General features: G+C 41.0%; 1 long non-coding RNA gene across 1 annotated transcript; it reads right to left on the bottom strand.

Annotated features, from left to right (window-relative positions):
• Positions 1-6262: 6262 nt before the first annotated feature.
• LOC106036806 (uncharacterized) lies at positions 6263-11734 on the bottom strand. The gene is made up of 3 exons (XR_001207665.3): positions 11384-11734; positions 7785-7925; positions 6263-6974 (listed from the first exon to the last, which is right to left on the bottom strand). It is a non-coding gene; the product is annotated as an uncharacterized lncRNA (long non-coding RNA).
• Positions 11735-22649: the final 10915 nt, after the last annotated feature.

The following is a 22649-nucleotide window of genomic DNA, read 5'->3' as shown; positions in this document are numbered from 1 at the left end:
TTAAACCCCTGATGAGTCTGAATATGTACATTACAGAAAGTTATGTTTAAGTTGCTGAATCTCAGTCCCATCCCTAGTTTTTCAATGGCTGAAGATAGGCAAGAGGTGTGGGGATTACAGCTTCCAGGTGGGAATGGAGGACCAGTTTTTAATTCCCTCCTCAGCCTGAGAGGCCTCAGATGCCCAGCTTTATGGATCAGGAAAAGATCAGGAAGAGGACTTTTATCCACCACTTCAGCTGGAGCAAATGGGAATACAAGAGTCATGCGGACAGCTGGGGAGGAAGCAATTCTGCAGGAGCCCAGATCTGCAATCCAGTCTGTGTGCACATGTGTGGGTAATAGCAGATGAGGTATCAGTTCGTATTCCTTAGGTTCTCCCCGCTTTGCTTGGGGAGCTGCAGAGACTCCTAGTGCCAGAGCTGATGAAATCACATTGATTCCAACACAGAGAAACATGACAGGTATCAATCATTACATACCAGTCACCTGCTTTCTTCTGGTCTCCCCCTGTTTAATGATTTCTTCAAGAGAGTCTGAAAGAGAAAAGAAATGGACAAAAGATTTTAAAAACCTGCTTTTAGGCAATACTCTTGCCTGCATGCACAGGTGGAGGTCCCTGGGAACTGCACAAGGTTACATGTGCTCAGTGTCTGGCTTACTGTGTGTTTCAGGGTCTGAGTGGATGTGTATATCTTATAAACTCCAGTTCACATGCATAAGCACCTGTAGGACAGCATCCAGCTGTGAGCTGGGCAGGAAAGACCACTTCCCTTTTCCGCAGCTGGAAACGTGGTATTTGGCTGTTAATCCTGCTGTTAGTCCTCTTTATGATGTGCAGAATGAGGATGCTGACTCAATCTGTACCTATTTGGTAAGAGGGAAGGACAGATATACACCTGATCCCAAAGCCTCAGTGAAGAAAATCTGCCCCTTCAATTAGTCTTTAAATTCACTGCTGCAGAGTAAAACAGATCTTTCCTTAATCCTCTCCTCCCCAGTCTTACTGTTTTCCCCCTACATTAAATGATAATAATAATCATAATAATAATACACCTGGGACTACTGGAGTCTTTGCAATAAATTTTATTTCTGACAAGAACAGAGAGAATATACATTCACAGTATTATTATATCAGCTTTCACTAATTTGTGGTCATGTCTTATTGAAACAAGTAAGATGTTCTGGTGATTTTAAAAAATAAAATAAAATAAATAATAAAATAAATAATAAAATAAAATATAAAATATAAAATATATAAAATATAAAACATAAAATAATATAAAATAAAATAAATTGCTTTTCCTTTGAGAAGGACTGGCCCTGGATCACCTGGGGGGGATACACCACCATCTCTCCAGTTTGTCAGAGTTACAGGGTGTGGGTAGAATGAAGGGAATGCATTACTGGGGGTTGCAGACTTTCAAGGAAACTTCCCACCTAACAAAACTTGTCATAAGGACTGGAGTGGGACTAAGCTAAATTTACAGGCATGGCCCAAAACTGGTGCATGCTTTCTCCAAGTTTGTATTACAGGGGTCAGGTGAAGTCTGAAAGCTTCACCCATCTCAGTGGGTGCAAAATAACATTGCTGGAGTGGAGCACACTGACCAACAGCAGCTCCAGAGCTGCTTTTTACACCACCAGATGGAGAAATTGCATTGGGAAAAAATGACATCCACGGCTGCTGAAGCTTTGCAAAATGAATTACTAATGGCAAAATTGGAGATACACCGATTTCTCTGAAAACATAAGTGCAACAAATCCCCGAGGCCAAAAGTAGGATTTAAGACTGGAAACCCAGATACACGGGTATTAATGACAATATCTCTGCTCTTGTTAGATGAGCCTGACATGTGTATGGCATGGGTGATAAAGAGGAAACAAACTGAGATACTATGCAACCTGGATGAGGAAGGACTTGCAGCAGCTCCTGATGGACATATTCCATAGCTTTCCACTAGAGGGGACCTTGTCCTTCTATAGCTATATTCTATAACTGCAGATTATTTTAAAGGTAGTTTGTGCTGGATGTATTTTGTCATTGTTTGTGGTTTTAAATTGTGCCTAACTTTTTTTACATCCCTGCTTCAGTCTAAAGAAGACTTTCATGGCATCTGTTCTATCAGATCAATTCACCTACCTGAGCCATCATCTTTTTATAGTATTATTGTTCTACTGGTTAATAGATGTAACGGCCGAAAGTAGTTTAAAATCCCAAGGACATCACTGATATAAGAGCCATCAGAAACATATGCATTGCCTTTGGTGGATGAAGCTTGAGTTGGATTAGTCAGGGGTCCCCAAGGGGGTTGCAGTAAGTAAGGATCATGAATCAGGACGAGCAGGTCAACAGGAGCTGCTGGGAAGCTGAAGATTTTGAATTTCTTTCCTGGTTCATTTGTGAAAGAAACCCATCGACAAACTGCAGGCATTTCTTCCTTTCTTCCTTTCTTCCTTTCTTCCTGCCTTCATTTTTCTCTCTCTCTTTTGCTCATTGTTTTTGCTTTTAATGTTATCAATGAAAAGCAGTTGCCAAAAAAAAAAAAAAAAAAAGAGAAAAACTGAGCATAGGTTCTGTTCTGTTTTGCCCAGAGATAATACACATATGACTAGGAAGTTCCACAACACCTTTTCACTACAATTGCAGCTTTCTCTGAAGGATGAACCCCACTGGGATAATTACAGCAGCCCCAGAGACTCTCAAGGAAAAATAATGGTCTTTTCATTCTCTCTTTGTGTACTTTCTTGCACGAGGAGACTCTGAACAAGAACTGCTTGCTCATTACTGGTTTCTTAATACAGATTTAAGTATTAGCAGTGTTTTGACTCTGCCCTCAGAAGGGAAACTCTCTGTGCCCACCTCCCTTTTGAGAGGTAACAAGGAAGAAATCTGGATCTCCAACACTGTCCTTATCACCTGATTAGGCCCATGGAGAATGAATGAAACCTTCCCTGGGACTGGGAGTCTCTTTCTTCCACCAGCTGACTTGTGGAGTCCCAAACCTGAGGTAGAGATGTTCAAACCTTGGGTTTCTCCTTCTAGTAGCCAAAATGAATGAATAAATAAAGAAATAAATGGGAAAATATTTCTAGGACTGGAAATGGAGTTTCTCACCTGTTGGTCAGGTTGATCTTTATGTTACAGGCAAGGCTGACCATTTTCAAAGAGGCTGTGTCTTATAGGCTTAAAGAAAAATGCCATTTTCAGAAATAAAATTCTCCTTTCCCTTTTTGTTTCCATTTATTTGGGGGGGGTGGGGGTCGTGAATTGAGGTGCTTTGAGCAAACTAACCACTCATCAGCCAACTAACCACCCTCTTGAAGTAAAACTCCAAAGCCTCTAAGGTGTCTAAGAGGTACATCAGACAATAACGACGAGAATGCAGGCTCTCTACTGTTCCCAATTTCATATGGCATTTCGCTTGGCACTCCTCTCATTTCTACACAGAGCCAAAAGTCTTTTATGGCCCTAATCTTTTCTGGCTAAAGAAAACACATCTTCTGCATTGGCCAAGTCCTTGATGTACTAAGTCCCTTAGCGTGGACTCAGGCAGCCTGAGGAGTGTCATGCAGGGTAACTGGGGCACAAAAAGCAATCTGCTTAATGTCACAAGTGAAATCTGGGACAATGGATGGGACCTGACCACTGATCTTGTGAAACAGGCCTTTGTGCATATTTCATTCTTAAGATGCTCCAGGGACTTGCTCTATAATAATAGTGGTGAAGCCTCCCTGAACTTCACTATCTTCCCTTACCATAAAACTGCCTATCACAACAGTCATTTGCAGGGAGGTCATAGGATACAATAGAATTTCTCCTATTTAAGACACAATAGAAATGCATGTTCACTTTCAAAATCCGCTGTTGGGAATCTGAATAGGTGATACAGTGCCCTAGAGAAAGTCCTTTTGCTTTGAGGAGAGTGAAGGGAAAATGGAAAAAAAAAAAAAAAAGACAAAGACAAACCTTTGTAATTTGCCTTTCTTTGGGCTGTTACTCACAGCTGTCTTGAGTCTGTGAGTTTGGGGAACAGGCTCCTTTTACCTGGGGACTAGGAGAATCCTCCAGAGGAGCATCACTACATGCTCAGCCTGTTCTTTTGGCCGTTCCTGCTTAGTTCTGTGCTGCCATCAGGACAAGAGGCTAAGCTTCAGGCATCTTTGGCACCTAAAATGGGAAGGATGATGGATTTTGGAGGCCTTTGGACAGACAGGCTATGCTTATGTTCCTCTGTAACATGTCCTGCTTGCTGCCTGTCTGCAGCCATTCGGGGCCATCATTTCCAAACATTTTGGTGGCTGCTGCTGCTTTGCTGTCCCTCAAGAACTGAGATCTGTTGGAGTGGTTTCTGCCTGATGCTATTTCTGCCACTCAAAGACCTCTCGCCTTCCCCTTGCGTGCAGAAAGTCTGTCTGTGGCTGACCAAACATTTTTTTTGTTTGTCCTTCAACATTAGGAGGGATGGCTTTTAAAACAAGCAAGCAAATGAAATGCCATTTGTCTCTCCTCCAGAATGAAGTGCTGTTCTCCCCCCATCCCAGCCTCAAGCTGCTGGGTTCCAAAATCCAGGCACATCTTTTTCTTCACTCAAGAGATAGGAAGTAGCTGACGGGGAGCTTTCTCCATAGGCAGCGCATTCAGAATACTGATTTAACGAGTTTATTTTACAGGCCTTCAAATATTCCCTGGCTCCATGCTATCACACAGTGGTATATCTTACTGATGCCAATGCTTCCATATGGGGATTATGATTTTTTAAAATTCATTTTAAACTTCCCTGGAGACTTTATTAAGACTTCCTGTAAGACGACAGGGAGTCTAATACAGAGGGAAAGAAACAGGAACTTCAATTTTCACTAGAACAGGGCTTGATTTTATAAATGAAACACGCTCCTGCTCTCCCCCACCCTGTCCCCATCCCGTTTCCCCCCTCCCCAGCCCATAAAACAGACCCTAGGATCAATGCCCCATGTGTATAGAAATAGAGAGTAATCATTTCATTTCTATGGCTTTCTGTCCGATGAGTGGCTGAGCTGGGAGAGGGACAGAACTGCTGTGTAGGGCACGAGCCCCGTCCTGGCTGGAATGCGCCGTCAGGGGCAAGTGGCTGGGGGCAGCAGATACTTGGACAAGGAAGGGGGGGATGTTCACTGAGGGTCACTTGTGTTGGGCTTTTCTGGTTGTTAATGAAAGGGCTTAACACACATTTCCCCTTTTCATTTTCTGCCTTAGAGGCACGGAAAGCTGGGCTGAGCTGACCCACTGGGTGGGAAGGACAGAACCCAGGGAGATGCTGTCTGTAGCATTGCCACTGGGAAACCTCTCTCCTGGGGAGCACAGACCATCAGCCAACAGCAAACGCTTCCTGAGGAGTACCAGGTCCTTCTGAAATCCCTTCTTCCCCGAGCAGGAGCAGTTGTGAGTTGGATAAGCAAGCTTCAGGCTCTGTAGCCTCTGAACTCCAAGGGATAGGAGAGGAAGGAATGGGTGCAAGGCAGCAAGAACACTGCAGGGACAGAGGCAAGTTGACCTCTTTGCTGGAATGGTCTTTTTCAGCCCATGCTGTTTTTTATTAAGAACTGTCTGTGAGGAAATGAGCTGGATGGGGAGGCTGTGAATACAGATTTCCAAAGGAAGATGTGGAACATAGCCTGGAAACAAGCTCCCTTCCAAAAAGGCTTCCCTGGACCATCAGGACCTGGGCCACAACTTGCTTTAGGTATAAGGAACATTCAGGGGCCCTGTCGTTTGGGAGCCCTGAGATGTGACCCATCCAAGCCCCCCTCCCCAAGAGCAAATCAGCAGCTTGTGGTGGCTGTGCTGGACTGAGCACCTGAAAACACACAGAGGGGGATGCCCAAGGTGGATATGGCATGGAGAGGGAGGCAGTGCTTTGGTTTCATGGGACTGGGGAGCTGGTGAATGGGGGAGGAGCATGAGACTGAGCCTGGTTTGCTGAGAAAGGGTATGATGGGACCAAGGAAGGAAAATAAAGAGGTTTTGGGCTTTTCTAAAGAGTTATAGTTGTCCTTCATTTATACACTTGAGGGTATCCACTTCAAAATCTTGTTTGAGATCCCAGTTATCTTAACCTGTCTCCTTCCTGAGGTGTGTGTAATGGAGAAGGGACACCTGGTGAGACAGAGCTGTGTAGGGTCAGGGTAGAGAGGAACCTCCCACACAGATGAACAGCAATAGGAAAATATCTAAAAATTCAAAGCTAGAGAGGGCAGAGCTGCAGCTTCGTCTTCTAAATCAATGGAGTGCACTAGGCCAGACAGCTGGAAAAGGGCAAAGAAGTCAAGTGATCCAAGGAAGGAGATAGCAGCCTGACATATACATGGAAAAATTTCCAGAAAAAAAAAAAAAAAAGGAAAAACCCAGACATATGGTAATAGTAGAAGCACAGAAGCACGGATGTACACATCCAGCAGAATGACTCTCGCAGACCATAACACAACTAAGCACAGTCCAACTTGGGATGGACATTTGTCAAGTCTGGGCACAAACCCTGTTCTCACTGCACTCAGGAGACACCTACATTGGTAAAGAAGAGAGCCAGCACCCATTCCTTGACCCAGCAGCCACCTGCCCACCAGGGCATACATCCACACAGCTGAAATCTGAAACAGTCCGGCTGCATCCAAATTGCGCAGTTGGAAAGATTCCTGGCTTGTGATAATGCCTGAACAATACCCAGGAATTGTTTTGGAAGATATTAGCTAACCTGGGCCAAAACCATGCTAGAGACTGAGCTGAAAAATATAATAATAGTAATAAAAATGATAATTTAGAAATATAGGTGGTATTAGAACAATGTTTGGCCAGTCTCCTGGTGTTGTTGAGTTATAAGCACAGTAAACGTTAACAGTTCCAGCAACTTATGATGGAAGTTGGACATGATGAGGGGCCCCATATACGTGGAGCTGTCTTCTTTTGTGAGTTCATTAGACATGGAGTTCCTTGATTCTCTGAGAAAAAAAAATAAAATAAAAATTTTTTAAAAAATTGTGTTTTGTGCAATGCCCTGTAAAACTATGCCATTTCCAGTAAAGCAATGTAACAACAGTCCTGAAGTTTCCTCGGATCTGTCCAGGTTCCCCATCACCTATCAGGGAGCTGGTTGTCCATGCTATGAACATTTGCCACGCATAAATCAGTGGCCCTGCTTTTTACTCCTCCTTTTCCTTTCTTCAGAAAAATGTCCTGGGTTTAATTTTCAAACTTCACTCAGTTGTGTGTTCAAGAGCTGCCCTATACCCAAAGTCCTGTGAGATCCACACAGTGGGTGACTTCTGATGCTCATAAAATTGATTCTCATAGAGCAGTGATAGCATCCTGAGACAATCAACTGTGGCACAGAGTCACCAAATAAAACAGATCCTTGAGATAAAGCAAGGTACTCAGGTTTGTTTAAAAATTCATTCTTTTTTTTGTTTTGTTTTCTAAACAGAAAGAAATACAAACAAATATATCTTCTCTACAGCAGTGTGTTGCTTTTAGAGAGTAGATAGGAAGCTATTACAATGGAATGATTTCTTCAGGCCTGATTGGAAAGAAATTTATTAGGGGATCCTGAGACTTCATGTCTTCTAGGGGGAAATAGGGACTCATGAATTTCCTTGATTGTTACAGAACAGTCAGGTAGCAGCCTTCTCTATTAGAAAAATGGCTTTTGTAGGACATTTCTGGAGCTGTTCCTGTATTGAAAGGCATTGCTCAAACTTTCAGAATATTATTTGCTTTGTTATAAAGAAGAAAACTGATGAGACTCTTTTTACCTTGATGTGAAAGACACATGAAAGATGGTGGGGACAATGGAGCTTGAATAAACTGTTGTGTTCCCCCTCTTGCACACAGATTTCAGCTGAGGTTTTGGGCACCAGCCACAGGCACAATCCCCAGGCAGCAAAGACAGATAGCTGTAGGGAATTCAGAGAAGATGTGCAAAGGTGGTCAATATTTTGGCTTACCAGCACTCATGGCATGGTGCAGTGCACTAGATCTGCAGGAAGAGGACACTTGGAAGATGTTCTGCTGGGATATTTACCATGTCACTGAGACTAACCAGGGCTATTGCCCTGGTGTTGCCAAGACTGTGCATTATTAAGGTTTGGTTTTACACCCAGCATTTGGGAGGCAGTTAAAACAGTGTAGAAGGTGGGCAACGTTTCACTCTTCTCATTTCTAGAGATATGAAATGGTGAGGCAGTTTATAAGGAAGCTAAATATGGGCTGCATAGTTCAAAGAAAAAAAAAAAGTAAATATGCCAAAAGACAAACAAGGTGGCTAGTGAATGGAAGACTGGATTGGTGACACATCTGAGTTAATACCAACCTATTCAAGGTGGTCTTTATATATATTTCCAGGTAAATCTAATTAAACAGGCTACCTAGTGAAAAAGACATGTAATAACACTGGGTTTTCCATGAATATATGTCCTTACATAATTCTGGCACGTATGATAGCTAGATGTTAATTAAAGATGAAGCATTAGCTCAAGGACTGAATAGAAGCCAAGGCTGAATATGGTGGAGACATGCTAGAATAAAAGGTAGCTTTTTCTCTCCTTGGCTGGTTCAGACCTGACTTAACAGAAGACGAATATTGTCTGAGACAGCTGACCTGAGCATTTAGCTTGTGCATGAGAGCTCCTGCATTTACCAAAGACAACAGGATAAATCTCAAGTAACTAGACCAAGTTTTCAGAAGGTGAACTTCAGATTTTCCTCGAGAAGTCACTGTCCCCCTGCTCACTGCAAAAGTCTCAAAACTGGGACCTCATTGTCCAATATCAAGCCATTACTGATGCTCTACATTTGCCAGAGTAAGCTTTTTTTTTTTTTGATTTTGCTTGTTTGTTTGCTTGTTTGTTTATTTGTTTGTTTCTGTTTTTTCTTTGATTGTTTCCAGTTAGGACCCTTGCAAGGAATGCGATTTGAGGGATGCATTCCTTATGGAAAATCCTCAATGGCTACCAATTAATTGTTCACAGCAAAGGAATAAGTAAAGTATCTGATATGAGCCTTTCAGACCTCAATCCTCCCTTGCAGACTTGAAAAACTCAACCAACTACAAGATCTGGCAAGCATAAAGGACTTGCAACTTATGTAAGCACTGACCTGCTGTTTGGATTTTACCCATAAAATAAACTGTAAATTTGCAATAGGATTTAGGCTTTGTGATTTACACATCTAATAACTTATGCATTGAATGAAAAAGTCAGAGAAAGAAAATGAATGCTTGAAAATTATGCTATGTTTATTTCAGAGTAACATGTTCTTTGCTGGGGGGGATCTGAGGACCTTTTAATTGTACATGCATAATAAAACTACCTAGCCTGTATAATCTGAAAAATACCCCAGTGGAAATGAGACCTCCAAAACAAAGTTCTAGCAAAACAGTCATATCACATCTGATCCAATAATATGGTTTAATTCTTTCAGCAACTTCTTAGCTAGTTTGCCAAATCAGATTGTCCTACTGGCCAAAAAAATCTCAGAAGGCTGCCAAATCTTTTCAGACAAATTCCACAAACTGAATATTTTATCCTGTTATGTACTGGAAAGAGACAAACAGAAAGAAGAGTCCATTTCATTCTACTTACTTAGCACATAAGCAGCAGTTCAATCTGAGGACTTTAAGAGAAGGACTTAAGAGGCGCAGAAAGCTAATAGCTGAGGGACTAAAGAGGATTTAGAGAAAATTAACCCCGTTTTTCGTTTGTTTCTTTTACTTCTCTTCAACTTAAACACAGCTTTCCAAATGCTGTTTCAACAGTCAAAAATTTCTGAATAGCAAAGTAGTGGCTGAATGCAAGTCCTTTGTTGTACAGGAGAGGAAAATACAAAAAATGATGGGCAGAGGTTTAAGGAATGCTGAAATGCAGAAAACATTACTGTGAATATCTGGGAAGATTGATATGTCCTACACTGTGTTTGGAGTCAGTAGAGAAGGTCAAATTAGTCCAGAGATGAGGAGAAGCATCAGAGACGTGGAAATAACGGCCTACAAAGGAAAATGAAACAAAGCTTTTATTGTAGAGAAGGCCAAGTAAAAGCCTGGAAATATTTTTCAAAAGTATTAAAGATCACTAAATAGATCAAAGAAATACTGTGCTTTGCTGGTCCACTGTGGTCAAAATACGTAAAATTGAACTTAGTTATAGATAGAGACCTTTAGGGCAGATAACAGAACAGACTCTGAACAAGAGTAATGAGCAATTGAAACCTCCTTCACTTTAGGATTTTAAAAACATGCTAGATGCAAATCATGGTTGGTTTAGATGGAGTTGATTAATACTGGAGTGAGGCCATGGAACTAGATGACCTCTTGAGTAGAAAGGTGGCCGTTCTGGACACACGAGATGTGTCAGGTTGCCAGTTCAGACTAGAATTCATGAGATTGGTTTAGATAATTAATATATGTATGTATGGAGACATCCATATTTCCTAGGACTTTCTGTTTGCAGAGCTCCTTACTCCATATCTCCATATTTCAAGGCCTTGTTCTTCCAAAATAAACATTAACTTTAATGAAAAAAAAAAAAAAAGACTTAAAAATTGACTTGAAATCTACCCAGTCTTCTTCTGTGTGGAGACAAATAACAACATCTTCTTTATACAGGTGATCCACCCTCCCTAAATTTAAGTGCATGTTGAAAGACCTGAAGCACAGTTAGAAAAAAGCTGTGCAATGGTTAGAGGTTTAGCTCCAATCTTGGGATAAAAACTCTTTTCTGTCACATGCTTCACGCTGGGGCTTAGATAATACATTTTTCCTTGCTGTGCTCTGATCATTTGCTCTATAGAGGGGGAAGAAAGAGTTCTGCCTTGTTTTGTGAGACTATGAGGAACAATGCATCACAACTCAGGGATGCAGACTTGTTGGTAAACAGAGCAGAGAAACCCTCCAAAATCTGGTTAAAGCTGAAGGGGTGGCATCATTGATTCTGGCTGCTGGGGATTTGTTTACACAGTGATTTCAGACATCTTCCAGGCCAGCTTGAGAGCTGGGGAAAATTCACAGTGTAGACAAGACCTCATTGTCCTTTCTTTCCTAAAAATAACTCACATTCTCCTGCTTCCCAGAAGTCAATTTGCCTTTATAGCCATAAATATTGTGTTCTTGCTGAATCATTTCTCAATCCTCATCATCAACACCTGTTAAAGGCTGGTTTGGGGTGCCTTGTGTTGCCAAAGTTAAGAAGTGAAAACCCACGAGTCAGAGCTGAACACTCCACTAGCTAGACCTGTAACCAAAAAGGTGTATTCAGAAACATAAATGTATGGGTACAAATACATGTACGTCCTATGTTACTGCACTTTGTACATTTTCTGTGTTTTTGACTCCCCTGACAAAGGTAAAAGTCTTCCCTACCTGGGTCAGCTTTTCCAGGGCGTCCTCTGAGGAGACTGAAGGCATCGCCAATTCTTTGAAAGCTCCTGGGCAGGTTCTTTCAGAATCACTGTTCCCTATATGCCCACCCTTCACCTAACCCAGCTGGCATCACCACTCCAGGCCCTCAGCTGTGGTCGCTCTTCATCATGGTGTCCCCCTGCAGGTAGGTGCATAATCATATAATCATAAAGCATATCAGGGTTTGGGATGGATTAAGGATCAGCTGGTCCAACTCCCTGCCACAGGCAGGAACATCTTTCACTAAATCAGGTTGCTCAAAGCTCTCTCCAAGCTGACCTTGAACACTTTCAATGACTGGGCATACAGAACTTCTTTCAGCAGCCCGTTGCAGTGTCTCACCACCCTGACCGTAAAAAAATTCTTCCATATATCCAAAATAAATCTACCCTCTTTTAGTTTAAAACTGCTACCCCTTGTCCTGTCACTACCTGCCCTGAAAAAAAGTCTTTCTCCATCTTTCTTTTTAGCCCTCTTTAGACGTTAAAAGGCCACAACAGGGTCTTCCCTCAGCCTTCTTTTCTTCAGGCTAAATGAGGACATGAGAAGCTTCAAAGCAGGATTTTGGCATGGTCATATAGGCAGCAAGTGAACTCTAGAAGTTGCTCATGTAGAGTCCTAAAGAGCTGGATTTGTTCTGAGTGACATACTTCATTAAAAAGCTAGCCAAGAAACTAACCCTTACTGTACAGAAACACTTGAAACTTCTAAAAAAAAAAAACAAAGTAATTTCCCTTCCTTCCAAACTGGCAATACCGAAGTTTTGTTTACATCTCTACTACTAAGTTAAAGAGTATCAAGAATCTTCCCTGAGAGCATGAATTCTGTCATCCATACAGTTAATTTCTTTTGTCCTTGGCCAATGCCAATTAGCATCTTTCCAGAAAATGCTTGGCCCTGTTTTGAGGTCTGCACAAGCCAAGGACTGTTCCTAATATGCGGTACATGAGGATATCCTGTTTCAGGTGAGTAGAACTCAGCTGCATGGCTGTAGGCTGCTCTGTGCCAGTGGCCTCAGGACCACCGGACAGACCCTGACCTATTTTAATTATGGATTTATACGTACCACTTAAGCTATACCCACGGTTGGGTTCATACCAAGGAATGTGAATGAAGAACATGGAAGTCTCCTGGTGTGGCTCACTGTCCAACTTCCTTTTAGTTTGACAAGTGTAGATATGACCCATGAGAACATTGGAGCACTTCTGAGGGACAGGCCAGATCCAGTATTTATAGGTTTAGTACAATTTAGTGGTTCTCATTCTCCCTCTCTTAATATATATAGAAGGCTTTATTTTATAGCTGTCAAATTTTTACTCCTCCAAATGAATCATTGATATTAGACACACGTACAACACTGTGGTAAGAATTTCACAAATGTCAGAGACATTACAGATGTCAGACACTAAATTTGATGTCTTGAAAGCAGGCAACTACACAGAAAAGAGAAAGAGATTTTGCATAACCTTGAAGTTCAAAGGCAAATACAAAGTGGCAATACTCTAACAGAGTTCAATAGGCACTGAATAAATCTCTCAAGACCATTTAGGGAGACACTGCTTATTAATACAGCACTGAAGGAAGTCACCAACTGAATTGGGAAACCTTAGAAGATACCCTTTGCACGTATGCTTGGTGAAATTGTCTGACTCAAGGATAAAATGCTGACAAAATAAAAGCGATGAAATACAATGTTCACTTGTTAGAGAATTTAACTTCAAGTAGAGATTTACATCAAAATGATTTAAACCGGTGGTCCATCTTCAGTAGTGTCTACTTCTCCTATCTGTATTTTATTCTTCAATCTCTTGTCTTTTCAGAAGTAGAGCTTTTTTCTTTCTTTCTTTCTTTGTTTTTTTTGTTTGTTTTGTTGTTGTTGTCTTTTGTGTGTGTGTGTGTGTGTGTGTGTGTATTCCCCCCACTTTTTCTTTTCAGCATGGTTTTCATAAAAAAGTAATTTGATATTTCTTGTCTGGAAAGACACACACACAGGTTTCTCAGAGCAAGGCACACTATGGAGAGAGGCAAATGGGGAAAAAAGGGAGCAGGAGAGATCAGAAAAGAGGATCAGAAAAGAGTAACTGTGACATGAAGCCCCTCTGAGTCTTCCATTTGATGACACATATCTACCAGCCTCATGGGAATGCCTTGGACGCCTTCTGAGGTGCATCACAAAAGGCACTAAGTATCCAAGTATAGTCAGATGAAAAGAGACCTTGGTGTCAAGTCTTACTGGTACCCCAGCTCATACTAAAGCACCCACCTAACAGATATTTTAAAGACCATTTCTGATCAGGTATACAGATAGGTTCTGGAGACTTAAATACTGAAGTATTTGGTTTATAATGCTGGATACTGGTCCTTTTCCAAGAAATGGAAAACATTTTCTGAGTGTGTGTGAGCAAGTCTTTTTGCAAATCACCTTCTTGCAAATAAGGAGCAACCAAACAAACAAGCAAAAAATTAATTCTCTCTGAAATCAGCATAATTCTCACAGAAGAATTCAGAGAAAAACTAGAATCAGAAGTGTGGAAAAGTATGTAGAATTTGAGCAGGAAGAAGAAAAATCTACAACTTTGCATGCAAAAGGGAAGAACAAAACCAAGTGAAATCTATGCAACACTTTCCTTTTACATTTCCCTGATCTCCAAATATTTTCAGCTCTGGGACTTCCTGAGTATGTATTTTCTCTAGATTTTTTCCCACTTTTCCCTGTACCTGGTTCTCATGTGAGCTTTCAGCATCCACAACACCTTTATTATACGGGCTTACTTATTATATAAGAACCACTTTGTTTTGCTTATTTCAAAACCCATTCCTGTGGGTTTCTTGTCCCCTACTTTTTGTAATGGAAGAGGCAGTGAAAACAGGTTGCTCTGCAGGCTGGTTGGGGTTTTTTAGATGCTTCTCAGTTGTTTCCTTGTCAGACCAAAGAGCCCCCCACTCATCTTAGACTAATCTTTCCACACAAGGAAATAGGAAGCTCCCATTCCTTCTGGAAGCAGCTGTGTCCTTCACGCTCATAATTCTCCCATGTCTGCTGCCACATCCTCTGCCAGAAATTACTAGCAATTCTTTTGCTGCTTTAACAACTGACTGCTGTAGCCATTTCTTTACCCACTGGGACATTACCTGTCCATAATGTTTACCAGTTTAGACACCAGGGAAGTCACTGAGGCCAATAAAATCTTTGTCAAGAAAATGATGCATATCCCTTTGTTGTGAGAATGCCAAGAGTCAACTCCCTGCAGTACTCTTCAATAAAAGTCAGCAAATGTCTGTATGAAGAGTGGTTTGAGGGTTGGCCTACTCATTTACTAAAAGGGATGAACTTCATCAGCATAGGTAAAAATGCATTTCATTAGAGGAAAGAGATGGCAACAACACGTTTTACTTACCAACTTCATCCCCCTCTTGCTCCCAAGCATGGGAGCAGGAGGGGGATGAAGTTGGTAAGTAAATAATCTAACTACATAAGGAGAAGTGTGCTCTGTGAAGTATGAGGCAAGGCCTCCAAAAGATGAAAATAATGCTTTTTAAGGAGAATGTCAGGTTGTTTGAGGATAATCTTAGTTGTGTCTGGATTTAAATAAATATGATGGACATCTTTGAAAAGTTGTTGGTAAAGATGAGACTGTGGAAACCAATGGCCAAATATCCCAGAGATTTCAAACAAGCCAGCCCATGTGATGTTATCAACCTCCTTAACTCTTTGCACCAAGAATGCCAGCTGTACAAATGCTTTGTTCTTGGTGAATCTGGCTCTTGGAATCAACTCTCCCCTCTCCAAATTCTCCTAAGGCACTACTCTCATTTTACAGTAGACACTAGATCAAATTAATTGCTCATTTAAAAGGCTTTATTTCCCCCTACTCACTACAAAGAGAGCCCAGGGTCGCTAGACTGAAGGTGAGTGGCTGTACTGTGGACATCTAAAGGCTGTGAGGACTTGTCTCCCCTGAAAATCCTGACCACCTCTTTAGAGAAAATAGGAACTTTCCTGCTCTAGAAAGGGTTCAACAAGGGAATTAATGGACATACAGACTTTCCCATACTCTTTTCTGGCTCTGCTTTGCCGTGAGAAGGAAGCAACCTAGAAGAACCCAGAATCTGTGAGTACTTCATAAACTTTAAATGCCACAAAAAGAATCACAATATTTTCGGGGGGGATGACTTTTAATTTAGGTCTTTGAAGAATGTTATAGACCAGATTCTTCTGGAAGAAAAACAAAACAAAACAAAACACAACAAACAAACAAACAACAACAACAACAAACAACAAACCAAACAAAACAAAAACTGCAAGTATTGCCTTTTCATTTCAGTGAAACACCAGGCTTTTATATCCAACCTTTACACAGTAAGTAGCCCAGCTGTGTTCTTTAACGTCACCATTCTCCTGCAACCTTAAAAAGATGAAGGTAGCCACTAATATCATCAGTCTCTGGGCCTAGATGTATTTCTACAATCTTCAACCTTCATTCCACAAACAGCAGCCTTTCACAAGCCAGAAAAAAATAAGAATAAAAAAAAATAAAAAACACCTTTTACATGAAAGTCTAGCCATTCATCATAAGATCAGCTTGATAAAAATGGTGAAGTCTGAAGTTCTCTCCCCCTCTCTGGTTTCTCTCAATGGCTTCCAGATTGCATCCATTCCATTTATAAAATGAAAGATGTGCTCCCCCCTCCCCTAATTACCAGGGACACAAATTTAGTTTGGGATGAAAACCTCTTGTGTGTGCTTCTTAAGTCCTCCCCAAAAGTTCTGGCACTGGGATTTGGCCAACAATTTTGTTGATGATGCATGAGCTGGAACCGAATTGAGAGGATTTTTCCATTAACGGCTTTGGCTCCGCAGAACCAACAGGAGTAAAATATTAGTTTTGCTTGCTAAAGAATCCACTATGACTCAAAGTCACAATGAAACAGATCTTTGGGGAAAGGGGTTCATGTTCTTAGAGAATCACTTTCCTAACTATAACCATACCAGTCCACAAAGCTGTGTACAAAAGTCTTATGTATCTTATTACAGACAGCCAAGAGTCCAAAGGTTCAAACCTCCGAAAGGCCTTGAAAGACTTGGAGCAAGCAACTGAGTATTCTGTCAACAAGATTCCTTTTATTTTTTATTTTTTTAAATCTACATAAAATGTTGACCTTCACTGAAATACAGATTAAAAAAATTAGAAACTGTTTGGGTTGGGACAGTGCTGGAGCTTTGTTTTACTCTATTAAGAGTGAAGGGACAAAAGGCTTTATCTCTGTTTAAAAATATATTTTTTTAAATACATTTTGAGTGCATGTTAGCTGGTGTGTTTAGAGGTATATCCCAGAGAGGACCTGAATGAGGCTAGGGGTTCAGGTATCTGCAGAAGATTCAGAAAGGGGGAATATTTTAGTTACTATCTGCTACCTTATACAAAATGGTTGCTATATTCAGTGATGCTTAATACAGAGGCTACTGCCACCTTCTCATTCATTGTTCAGTGTATTTCTGCCTGGGTTTAAAAGTAATTAAAAGGTTAGACTAAGACCAATGAAAATACAATGAAATACATATGAAAATATGTATTAAGGAGGACATTCATATTGCATGGGTCCCCTGTACTTTCACAGCCAGGGGAGTGAAAAGAGTTATTTCAGGGATCGCAGCAATGTTGTACAGAAAGGTTGGGAGAGGAGCTGCAGGTGGGCTTCATGAGACCTACTGAAATATCAGGCTGCTTATTCTCTCATTTGCATAGACAACAAAGTGCTGATGTTGAGCACTGTAGGACATGGAGATCTGCAGTTGGGAATGTGGTGATGTATGAGATCCTTTCCAGACCTGCTCTCCTAGAGGCTAACCTAGACATAGTAGCTTGTCCCTTGCTCTTCCTTCAATGCTCGTGAAAGCTCAAGCCATCACAGATCCATTGCATAGTTAGGAAAAGGTGGACCAGATGTTTCTACATAATTAATCTCTTTCCAGATCCTTTGTGGCAAGCTTGGCTGATCCACAATTTCTTCTCCCACAGGTGTCATTGGCAATGGTGTCATCCTACCCTCAAAACCTGTGTGGTGATCACTGCATCTCTGGTTGCATCCTGTTCGCTGGCAAGTGAGTCTTGCTATTCCAGAGGGATCAGAGCTCAGCAAAACTCACAATGGTGTTGAGCAGTTTAGTGCTTCTAAGTACAATAGTAGGGTGTATTACCATAAAGGCACATTTTGATATTAGTAATTGCAGTGCCAAATGTCTGACAAGAAATTATGAGATATCACTTTAATATGTGACTTCAGTGACAGAGAAATGTCCCCTTCATTGTAATCATACCTCCTTATTTTTCATTTTAAAAAGGCAAATTGCAGCTGATGAAAATTATGTCTTCAAAACCATTGAAAAAACGTTAAGCATCCAGCAATGTTTGGCAGAAGAGCGGCAATGACACTTATTCAATTAATTTAGCAGAGCTCATCCAAACAACTTGCTTTTATCTGTGTGCATATGTGTGCATGCATGCCTTAGCCTTTGGGGCTACTCCAGACTCATTCATCATGCAATAATTTAACGTGGCAAATAATAATAAGAATTTGTAGCGCAGCAACATCTAGGCGCCTCCAACAGGATCCTAGTCCCACTATGCTGTGCTCCATAAACATTTCCTAACAGCTGACATCTGCCCTGAATAGCTACAAATCTAAATAGGATGGCATAAATAATAAATAAATAGGCAGACAATAACTTCACTTTCAAGCGCTTGTTGCAGGGGTTGGCTCTGTGTTCCAAGATGAGCTGTGGACAAGGCAGAGAAATCTGCTCCACCCTGATGGCCTCTGGGCTATGCTGGAAATGTCAAACACGGGCAATTTAAGCTTCGTGTTGGGTTGCATTAACATCCAACATGTCCAGCCCCAGCAAAATTCAAACTTTTCCCATTGGTGAAAGTTGCCCATCCGAAAAGCTGTGACTACGGACCTGAGGCAGTCGTGAGGGTTTGCAAAGCGTCTGTGTGACAAGGCTGGTCTTAAGAGTGGACTCTCATCATACTGACAATATAAACACACCCAGCTCAACATTTTGGTACGGTTTACCAGCTGGCTTGGGCACAGGAATGTCTGCAGTATTATACTTTTATCAGCAAGTGACATTTTCCAAACTATTTCACACTGGGCTTTCTGTAAATCCTGTCACTTGAAAAGCTGAAGAAGCGCAAGGGTAAAAGTGTTTGCAATAGCAATATGGGCAGCAACGCAACACAGAATCTGGTGGCTGGAAATGTACCCGAGCTTTATCCACAATTTTTCCTTCAGCTGTCAGTGCAGTACACAGAGAAGAAGGAAGGCGTTTGCAATGGGATGGGAAAGAAAGCTTTATCAGAGCAGCTTATGTAAAATTGTTGGATGTGATATTTAGGGCAGGTCATGTCCCTGTCAAAGGACTCGTGAATCTGCCTCAACTGCCAATAACATGGAAAAAAAAATTTAAAAAAAAATAAAAAAGATCAGTACTATGATTCTCTCTTTTCATTTATCATAGAGAAAACTTCAGGCATCCTGATTTAGACAAAATGCCCAGATCTTATATAGCTGTACTAAAGTGAAATAACATCAGTCCATTACTCAGCAGTTACCGAGATTTTTCATGGCTTCTGTATTTATGACATTGAAGACAAGCACAAGAAGATTTTTAGTCTTAGAGCTTACATTAAATAAGAAGATGGTCATGTTTACTCCTAACCTGAATTTCTAAGGTTGTTACAGTTAAATTAGAAAACCTGGGCAAGGATCTTGAGGGTCATGCCTTGAATTTCTCCTCGTCATTAGTCTGTGCCTATATTGGCCTGTTAGGCTGAGGAACAAGCGTGCTGTCCTGCTCAAGTCTCCCAGTGTTTAGTGGCTCTTGTCTGGAGCAAGTCAACTTGTTGGTTAAACACAGATGTAGAGGGTGATGGAGATGATTTCATAGCTAAACCTACACACCATGTGGTCCAAACTGGCTCAGCGGCTTTAAACACTGGGAGTTAAAGGCTGAATTGTTACTGATAGTCACACTGAAGTAACAGGAGACCAGGACAAGACATGTCTAGGATGCACGATGCCCTAGCTAACTTATACAGAATTCTCTCACTCTCTTATGAAACAGTTCCTGAGGTCTATTGTGAGAGGTGGAACACCAGAGTCACTTAGACTGTAAGCCTAAAGCACCCTGCACCCTGTTCCCATTGTACATGGGGAATGTGAGCTAGCAGCCCTTGCACCAAAGAAGCTGTGGAGTTCCAGAGGAAATCAGAATAAAGTGTGTGTGCATTTATTTTTGGTAGAGGTGGAGGCCCAAATGCAGGTGGGCAGTTGGGAAATCCTCTCTCTCTTCATTCAGCCTCAAGCTCCAAGTCTCTTTTCCCAGCCACAGCTGAGCTTGAAAGCTGTGAACGAAACCTCTTTGGTTCCAGCTCGCAGACCTGTCTACATCATCATCATTTCCAGGCCCTAGCTTTATTATTCACACAGTGCACGCCCCAGTTAAATCGTTAATGTATTCGATCCAGTGCCAGAAGATCCCATGGCCGCTTGCCCCTCAGCAGCTTCAGAGTCTCATAGCAGGCTGTTCACTTTACTTATTTTAATCACCTTTTTTTCTGAACTAATAAGTCTTTTGGAGATATGAACCCTGACAGCACTGTTAATATAAGATTGTGAGTTGATTTATGCTTTGTGTAAGCTCACTCACTTCAGTGAAATTGCTCTTGAGTTTCTTTTCTCTCAGAACACTCTACAGAGAAATAGACTTTTTAATTTATTTTTTATTTTTTTAAGAGACTGAGGCTCAGAGGCTAAGTGATCTTGGAATTTGTCTTGAGTTCTCTGTAAATTTGCTCAGGGCTCAAGGATGTAATAAATATTAGGAATGACTATAAAAGCATTGAGTCAAAGGGAAAAAGACAAAAAAAGTCACTGTGCAACTACACAGTACGCCCACATCTACATCTACACACATCTACATCTACATCTGCGCACATCTACGTGGTGCGCCCACATTTTGAATGCTTCTGGCAGTTCTGGTTTTCATCCTCTCCATCTAGCAGACATCGGGATCAGAAAAGGTTCAGAGAAGGGTGACAGGGACAATCAAATGCTCCCTGCTCTTCAGCTTGTTAAATCATGAAATATCTGTAAATTCATGAAAGGTGATGAAGTGAAAGAAAGGGAACAGGCACCTCTACAGATTAAACACAGCACCCAGTAAAATCGTAGAGTAACACACATCAAAAACAAACGAGAGGATGACTTTTTCTGCCAAGCTCGTATCCTGTAACACGTTGTCACAGGAAGCTGTGGAGTCCAAATATATAGATAGGCTTGTAAAATGAAGACAAAACCATAAAGGATCCATCTCGTGGGATTATTATTAAATTCAAAGGTCTGGATTCAACTTCCAGCTCAGGAAGCTGCTGAGCTGTGTAGTGTCAGACCCTGAGAGGTTATTCCTGATTCAGGATCACATCCCTACATTCCCTGTTTCTTCTACTCTTCCCTTATGCCTGTCCTTTTAGGATGGAGTTTTGGCTTGGCAGAGCATAGCCACAAATAGGAGATAAGGAAAAAGACTTGCTTTCATGAGCAATAGGTCTCTTCTTGCTGTCTTCAGGGCAGCAGCAGTAAAGTACCTGTTTGTCTGCCAGCCTAAAGATGACAGACACAATCACTTGGGTCTGAAAATGTGATGTCCAAATCTTGCTACTGTAGTGCTTCCTGTTTTTCCTCCAGCTGCCACCGTTATAAGAAGGATTGCCTGATGGTACTATTTCAGTTCCTTTTCCAGCTGCAGCATATGGAATTTTATTGTAATGAGATATCTAAGGCAAAATAACATGAGTATGTGTATGTGCAGACGTCTCCTTAGGAGTGAGCACAAGAGGCTGCTGAGGCTTCTTTGGGATCTTAACTCCTATTTCACAATAGCAATGAACTCATCTGGGAACTGAGCACCAAGAAATTTCCATACCTGTTCTGTGAGATATTAAGGTTGAAAGGATAAATCCTTGTTTAATAAATAAATAAATAAATAGATAAATAAATGAATAAATCCCTTTTAACTTTCTTAAATTTACTCAATGTGTTGCTATACTTTAAATTAAAACTGAGATGAAAAAGACCAATTATACCTTTTAGTTTGATTTAGATTGTTTGTGCTCTCTATGCAACATGTAGTCATGTATCCTAATGTCTTGCACAACTCTATTTACAACAGTAGCTCTTCAGTCATATCCCTGGAAGACTGTTCACTGTTCAGAAATCCGTGCTACTAGATTGATCACAAGAGGTTTAGAAAAATTGAGTGGTTGGGTCACTCACTTTGGAGGTTTATCCCCTGTTCTACAGCCCTCCACCTTTTATTATAGCCCACCAGATAACAAATACTCTTGTGTTTCTGAGTGGAAACTCCTGTGAGGAAACACAGCCCCCTTTTCTGTTGGAATAGGGCACCTTGAACTTCCTTGAATTTCTCCACGGAAAATATCCATGGAAAATTATTCAGGATAACTCATTCCTCTGAGGTTGAAGGTTCAGTTTTGGGAGATGGAAAATATGTACTTGGAGTTGACATGGAATAGGACAGTTCAATGTTGGGAGCAGAGATTTTTTAATTTTATTTTTATTATTATTATTAATTTCACCTAGAAGCCTGCATTTATGTTTTCTGAGGTTATATGCTGTTTAAATCCAGGCCTGGCTCTTAAGGCTTTACTGAAGCTGTTTGTGTGCTAGCATCTTAATAGTTTGAAAACCTAGGGGTTTATTCCAGAATTGGAAGGAATAGAGAGTTTGGGATTTGATACAAGTTGTTAAGCGAATTGATCTGACTGAGTTCAAATGAAATGCTCAGTTTTGCTTTCTGTCTTTAAAAAAAATAAATTAAAAAAAATGCTAAAAGAAAAAGTAAAAAAAAAAAAAAAAGGTTAAAAAAAAGTACCCCATTGCCATTCCACTTACAGATGGGAGTCTTCCTCTCACTCTCTCACTTGGCAGCTGTTTAAACAGTTCAAATGCCCTTATGAACCAAGTCAATATTTGGCACGTCCGCTTTTATTTCAGGAGATTAGCAAAATCACCTTTTTGCCTGTTCATTCTGTTTACTTCTTAAGCCCCATGCGCATTGAGAACATTAACACTTTCTGATTCCCTTTTGAACCAGATATTGCTACAGCTTGACAGCTGACACATCTGGCACTACATATGGGGT

Source organism: Anser cygnoides, chromosome 2, assembly GCF_040182565.1.
Source record: "Anser cygnoides isolate HZ-2024a breed goose chromosome 2, Taihu_goose_T2T_genome, whole genome shotgun sequence".
Classification (NCBI taxonomy): domain Eukaryota; kingdom Metazoa; phylum Chordata; class Aves; order Anseriformes; family Anatidae; genus Anser; species Anser cygnoides.
The sequence above is the reverse complement of the archived record's forward strand: the minus strand, read 5'-3'. Positions and strand labels throughout refer to the sequence as shown.